The sequence below is a fragment of the Pogoniulus pusillus genome, chromosome 39 (assembly GCF_015220805.1).
Source record: "Pogoniulus pusillus isolate bPogPus1 chromosome 39, bPogPus1.pri, whole genome shotgun sequence".
Taxonomy (NCBI): domain Eukaryota; kingdom Metazoa; phylum Chordata; class Aves; order Piciformes; family Lybiidae; genus Pogoniulus; species Pogoniulus pusillus.
In genome coordinates this window covers 5,451,525-5,457,524 of record NC_087302.1, presented here as the reverse complement: position 1 = coordinate 5,457,524, position 6,000 = coordinate 5,451,525, and the positions used below count along the sequence as shown (strand labels likewise).

At 53.3% G+C, this 6,000-nt stretch overlaps 1 protein-coding gene across 1 annotated transcript in view; it reads left to right on the top strand.

Annotated features, from left to right (window-relative positions):
• Positions 1–4,295: 4,295 nt before the first annotated feature.
• Positions 4,296–6,000, top strand: part of PLXNA2 (plexin A2) — a 238,189-nt gene continuing 236,484 nt past the window's right edge. The window contains exon 1 of the mRNA XM_064173717.1: positions 4,296–4,333. The gene's annotated coding sequence lies outside the window, so the exon portion shown is untranslated. The remainder of the gene's footprint in view (positions 4,334–6,000) is intronic.

Here is a 6,000-nt window from a genome sequence, read left to right as displayed (position 1 = left end):
GCAGCTGCCTGGCAGCTCCCAGGGCTGTGGGTGCTGGCAGGCAGCAGCTCCCACACGGCTCGGTACAAACCGTTGGGAGGAGGCAGAGCCTCCAGCATCTGTCGGTGCAGTCGGTGGTGCAGGGTTGCTCGGTTCTGCCAGCCAAGGTTGCCTCCTGTGCTGGTTGTGTTCAACAGCACTTCTTCACCTCCCAAAACCTGTGAGCCTGGAGCCTTCATCCCAGCGTCTGGGCTGTGGGACAGGAGTGCTGCGAGCGGCACCTTGCTTGGCAGGCAGCTTTGCTGTGGCAGGCTGGCAGCCAGCTCCTGGGCAGATCCCACTCCCCTTGTCTGGAAACCAGAGCAGAGGCAGCCTTTGCAGCTTGCTTTTTCTAAGGGATGAAGCCTTGCTTCTGTGAGGGCTCAGAGAAAAATTGCCTGTCTCCTTCAGAGAGGGACTACATGAGGGTCACTCACCTCAGGAGGTTTAGAAGGGGATTCCCTTATCTGTCCTCCTCTGACCTTAACATCTGAAGCAGCAGAGAATGCCTCCATTTGAGCATCTGGGAATAAAACCACATCAGTCTTCCTCCTGCAGGGTCCTCTGCTTTGCCCTTTTTATTGTCTGAGCTCTTGTTCAAATCCAGGCTCTTTTCACGTGTGATCAGCTTCTGCTTTGCTGGAGTCAGACAGAAGTAAAACCAAACAGACCTCTATTCCCTGCTACCACCACTCTGGTGCTCAGTGCATAGTCCCTGGGGAGGCTTCCAGCCCTTCCTCTCCTGATGCCAATCCCTTGAGCATCCCACTTGGGGGCACAAGTTGGTCATCTTCCTCTTGTGGAAGGGCTGGACACAATTAGCATGGGTGGTGCTGAACAGGAGGACAGTGTGGCTGGACCTCATCTGAGGTGCAGTCATCCCTTGGCAGGGTCTGGGCAGGGTTTTCAGGGAGCTGCTGCTCCATCATGAGTGAGGAACATGACACAGGAGTAGGACCATGGCAGACAGGAGTGTGGTGGTTCCAGCTGGAAGAGAATCCTCCTCTTGTCCTCACCCTATGGGTGTCCCTCTGCTAAACATACCTAGGTGACAAAGTGATCTGCCATGGGGCACCTTCCTTCTCCCCCAGCATGCAGAGCAAACACTTCACCACCACTGCAGCCAGCAGTCTCACTGGTCAGACACTGCCACTAACCCCTGTGTGTAGCTGAGAGGGATGCAAAAGCTCCTCTCATGCCCACAAGCTCCACCGAGGCTTTTCCCAGCTCTGTGAAGGTTACACAAATTGATTAAGTCCTGAAACTAATCTGTGGCTGCTGTAGGCACTTCTGTGTTGTCACTGCACTGTGAGACTGCCTGAGTCTTGCTTCAGGAGGGCAGCCATGGCTCAGGCTGCACCCAACCTGCAGCAGAGCAGATGGACCCTGCTGGATGGTTGGGGTTGGAAGGGACCTTAAAGATCATCTAGCACCAAGCCCCCTGCCATGGGCAGGGACACCTTCCACCAGCCCAGGTTGCTCAGGGCTCCATCCAGCCTGGCCTTGAACACCTGCAGGGAGGGAGCATAGAATCATAGAATCAAGCAGGTTGGAAGAGAGCTCCAAGCTCAGCCAGCCCAACCTAGCACCCAGCCCTGCCCAAGCAACCAGACCATGGCACTGAGTGCCCCAGCCAGGCTTGGCTTCAACACCTCCAGGCACAAAGACTCCACCACCTCCCTGGGCAGCCCATTCCAATGCCAATCACTCTCTCTGCCAACAACTTCCTCCTAACATCCAGCCTAGACCTGCCCTGCCACAGCTTGAGGCTGTGTCCCCTTCTTCTGCTGAACCTCCCTGGGCCAGCTGTGCCAGTGTCTCCCTCCCCTCACTGTAAGGAAAGCCTTCCTAATCTCCAGGCTAGCTCTTTGCTTCCAGTGCTTTGGGCATTCCCTGCAGAACCTGTGCTCAGGCAATTAGCAGGGCTGAATTTCAGATTACTTGGTGTCTGTGCTGCTGGGAGGCAGGAGATTCCAGTACCTCCATCTCTATTTGCTGGATTTATTGCTTAAAGGTGGCTTAGCTCCTAAGCCACTGCTGCACTGCTCCATTAAGCCCTTCCCTTGCTGTACTGGTGTCAGCTGGAGGGATTTCAGTGCCGCAGGTCGAAGGAGGGAACCTGACACCCCCTCCTCCCAGCAATTAAAGTGGGCTAAAGTAAACTGTGTGTATTTCATTAAGGAAATGGAGCCATCAGCACTGGGAATTCCATTTATGACTATTTCCTTCTAATGGCAAAAGGGAGGATGTTGACAGGATGAATTATTAGGCATATTTACAAACAGCTGTTAAAGAGCCCCTGTCTGCATCCCAGTTGGATGGGTTTTTTTCCTGTCTCCCCCCCCCCAAACCCCCTTCCCTCCCCTCCTCTTTTTGTGTGTGTTTAATGCAGGGTTTATGCAGTTTGAAAAGCCAGCTTGATTGGCTTTCTTGCAAAGAGAGGTGAGCTTGATTAATTTATTCCTGCTCCACGAGCCTGCAGTCGCAACTGGGGAGCAGTCTGGCTGGCTGCAGTTTAGTCATGGAATAAACCCAAGGGCAGACAACCAGTACACAGCCTGTGTGGTGCTTAATTACAGCTCTTCTCTGCTCCTCAGACTGGAATTGTGAGCTCTGAGCCTTCCTCCAGTCACAGATTTGTAGGGTGGTTTGGTTGGGTTAGAAGGGACCAAAAGGATCATCCAGTTCCAAACCCCCTGCCAGAGCAGGACCATACAATCTAGCTCAGGAACACATCCAGACAGGCCTTGAAAGGTTCCACAGAAGGAGACTCCACAACCTCTCTGGGCAGCCTGTGCCAGGGCTCTGTCACCCTTCCAGGCAAGAAGTTGCCCCTTGTGTTGAGCTGGAACCTCCTGTGCTGCAGCTTCCATCCATTCCATCTCTCACTAGATCAGGTTGCTCAAGGTCCTGTCCAACACCTGCAGGGATGGGATATGGAGGCTGGAGCCAGGCTCTGCTGGGGGATGCCCAATGCCAGCACAAGGAGCAATGGTGGAAGCTGAGGCAGAGGAAGTTTCATTTCAACACGAGGAGGAATTTTTTCCCTGTGAGGGTGACAGAGCCTGGCACAGGCTGCCCAGGGGGGTTGTGGAGTCTCCCTCTGTGGAGATACTCAAAGACCACCTGGATGTGTTCCTGTGTGATTTGGTACAGGTGATCCTGCTCTGGCAGGGGGTTGGACTGGCTGAGCTTTGGAGGTCCCTTCCAACTCCTGACATTCTGTGATTCTGAGACTCTGTGACACCCACAGCCTGCCTGGGCAGCCTACTCTGGAGTCTCCTCACCCTCACTGGCTAGAATTTCTTCCTAATCTCCAGTCTCAGTCTCCCCTCTTCCAGCTCAAAGCCATTGCCTCTTGTCCTGGCACTACAGGCCCTTGTAAAAAGTCCTTTCTCTACTCTCCTATGGCCCCTTTAGGGACTGGAAGGCTTCTCTAAGGTCTCCCTGGAGCCTTCTCTTCTCCAGGCTGGACAGACACAACTCTGAGCATGTCACCACAGGCGAGGCTCTGCAGCCCTCTGACCAATTTCATGGCCTCCCTTGGACCCACTCCAGCACTTCTGTGTCCTTCTTATGCTGGGGACACCAGAACTGGACACAGTGCTCATGCTGCTTTCTCTTAGAGCTCTTCTCCTTCACAGTGTGCTGCAGGAGAGGAGGACTAAGGCCATTAGTGGGAGTTGGGCACCAGGGGAGAGGGCTGGGAGCTGGGTGATGCTGTGAAGGGGCTGGCACAGTTCACTGGCTGACACTCCAGGTTTAAAGGTGCAGGCAGGAAAGAAGCATTAAGACCAAGCTACTGCCACTTGAGGTATTGTGAGTGCTCCTTCTAAACATGTCAGCTTGGAAGGCACAGGAAATGTGAATCCCCTGGCATTAGACAGATTACAAGAGCAGAATATGCAATGAGATTATTGCCAAGACTCAGATTTCCCTCCCTATCTACATCTCCCTCCTGCTGTCACTTCCCAGCCTCAATCTTTTGCTTCTCTGTCAGTGTAAGAGATCTCACAGCTCTCAGCTGGAGAGTTCCAGCCAGGACCTTGTGGTGCACCTTTAAGCAGTTTGGGACCACAGCAGTGCAGCAGAGAAGCTTGACCTGAAAAGAGCTGTGTCTGCTTCCCCTGCTTCCCCAGCCAGCCTCCATCAGATCCTCTCTTTTCTCTTTGCCTAGACACCATGTGGAAAGTTCCTTGTGTTGTTTCCATCCGACTGCAGCAGCATCTGCTGCTGCTGATAAAGCTGCTAGAAGAATTGGGAGGGGATGAGCCTCAGCCTGGGAGCAGCCCCCTGAGCTACATCAGGTGTTTTGGTGAGTAGCAAAGCTCTGGGGCAATCACGACTCACCTTGCTGGGCCTTGGCCTCTCATAGATTCATTGATGCATAGAATGGTATGGGTTGAAAGGCACCTTAAAGATCATCTGGTTCCAACTCCCCTGCTCTGGTCAGGGACACAGGCTTACAGATGTCAGGGGTTGGAAAGGGACCCAAAGAGATCATCCAGTCCAACCCCCTGGCTAGAGCAGGAGCACACAATCTAGCTCAGGGCACACAGCAACACATCCAGACAGGCCTGGAAAGGCTCCACACAACCTCTCTGGGCAGCCTGTGCCAGGGCTCTGGGACCCTTCCAGGCAAGAAGTTGCCTCTTGTGTTGAGCTGCAACCTCCTGTGCTGCAGCTTCCATCCATTGCTGCTTGTCCCATCCCAGGGAGCAGTGAGCAGAGCCTGTCCCCTCCTTCCTGACCCCCAGCCCTCAGATAGTTATAGACATTGATTCAATTGCCTCTTAGTCTTCTCTTCTCCAGACTGAGCAGCCCCAGGTCCCTCAGCCTCTCCTCCTCAGGCAGTGCTCCAGTCCCCTCATCATCCTCATAGCCCTCCCTTGGACCTTCTCCAGCAGATCCCTGTCCCTCTTACAGTGGGGAGCCCAAACCTGAATGCAGTACTCAAGATGAGGTCTCACCAGGGCAGAGTAGAGGGGAAGGAGAACCTCTCTTGATCTGCTGGACACACTCTGCTTAATGCCCCCCAGGACCCCATTGGCTCTCTTGGCCACAGGGGCACATTGCTGCCCTCTTCCCTGGAGGTGTTCAAGACCAGGTTGAATGAGGCTTTAAGCAACCTCTTCTAGTGGGAGGTGTCCCTGTGAATGGCAGGGGGTTGGAACTGGCTGAGCTTTGAGAGAAGGCTTCCAGGAGACCTTGGAGTGGCCTGGCTACAGCCTCCCTGCAGGCAGCTGCAGGCAGCAATGAGCTCTGCCCTGAGCCTCCTCTGCTGCAGGCTGCACCCCCCCAGCTCCCTCAGCCTCTCCTCACAGGGCTGTGCTCCAGGCCCCTCCCCAGCCTTGCTGCCCTTCTCCAAACACCTTCCAGCACCTCAGCATCTCTCTGGATTTCAGGAGCCCAGAACTGGACACAGTCTGGAAATGGTTGGGAGCAACCTTTATTTTCTTTCACTTGCCCTTTTTTTTTTATCCTGTTCTTTTAAGGCTCTGCCAAGTGATTGATTTGCTCCAAAGCTTCATCAGATTATTGCTTCCAATAACATCCTTTTGCTTAGTTCTCTTCAATCTGATCAATATGATAAATATTCCAGAATGCTGGAAGTGCCAACTCGATTATTTCTGGCTGCAGCAGTGGGGAGGGGAGGGGGGGGGGGGGGCAGGTTCCAGCCTGCACTGTGTGCCTCCTGAAGCAGAAAAGCAATTCAGTCAGACTAAAGGCTACAGATGAGGCTGGATGTTCCCTGCAATAAATGCAAATGATTTGAATTCATTTGGCTGGTAAGAGGAGAGAGGGGAGGAGAAAAAAAAAAGGGAAGGAAGAAGAGGGAGGAAAAAAAGAAGAAAGAGATAAATAATAAAAATATTAACAGCTAAAGAGGTTGCAGGTCAAGGAATTCAACTTGGAGCAGACCCAAAATTAACACAGAAGGAAACATGGCAATAAAGAGGTGATGGAGGGGGTGGGGGGGAA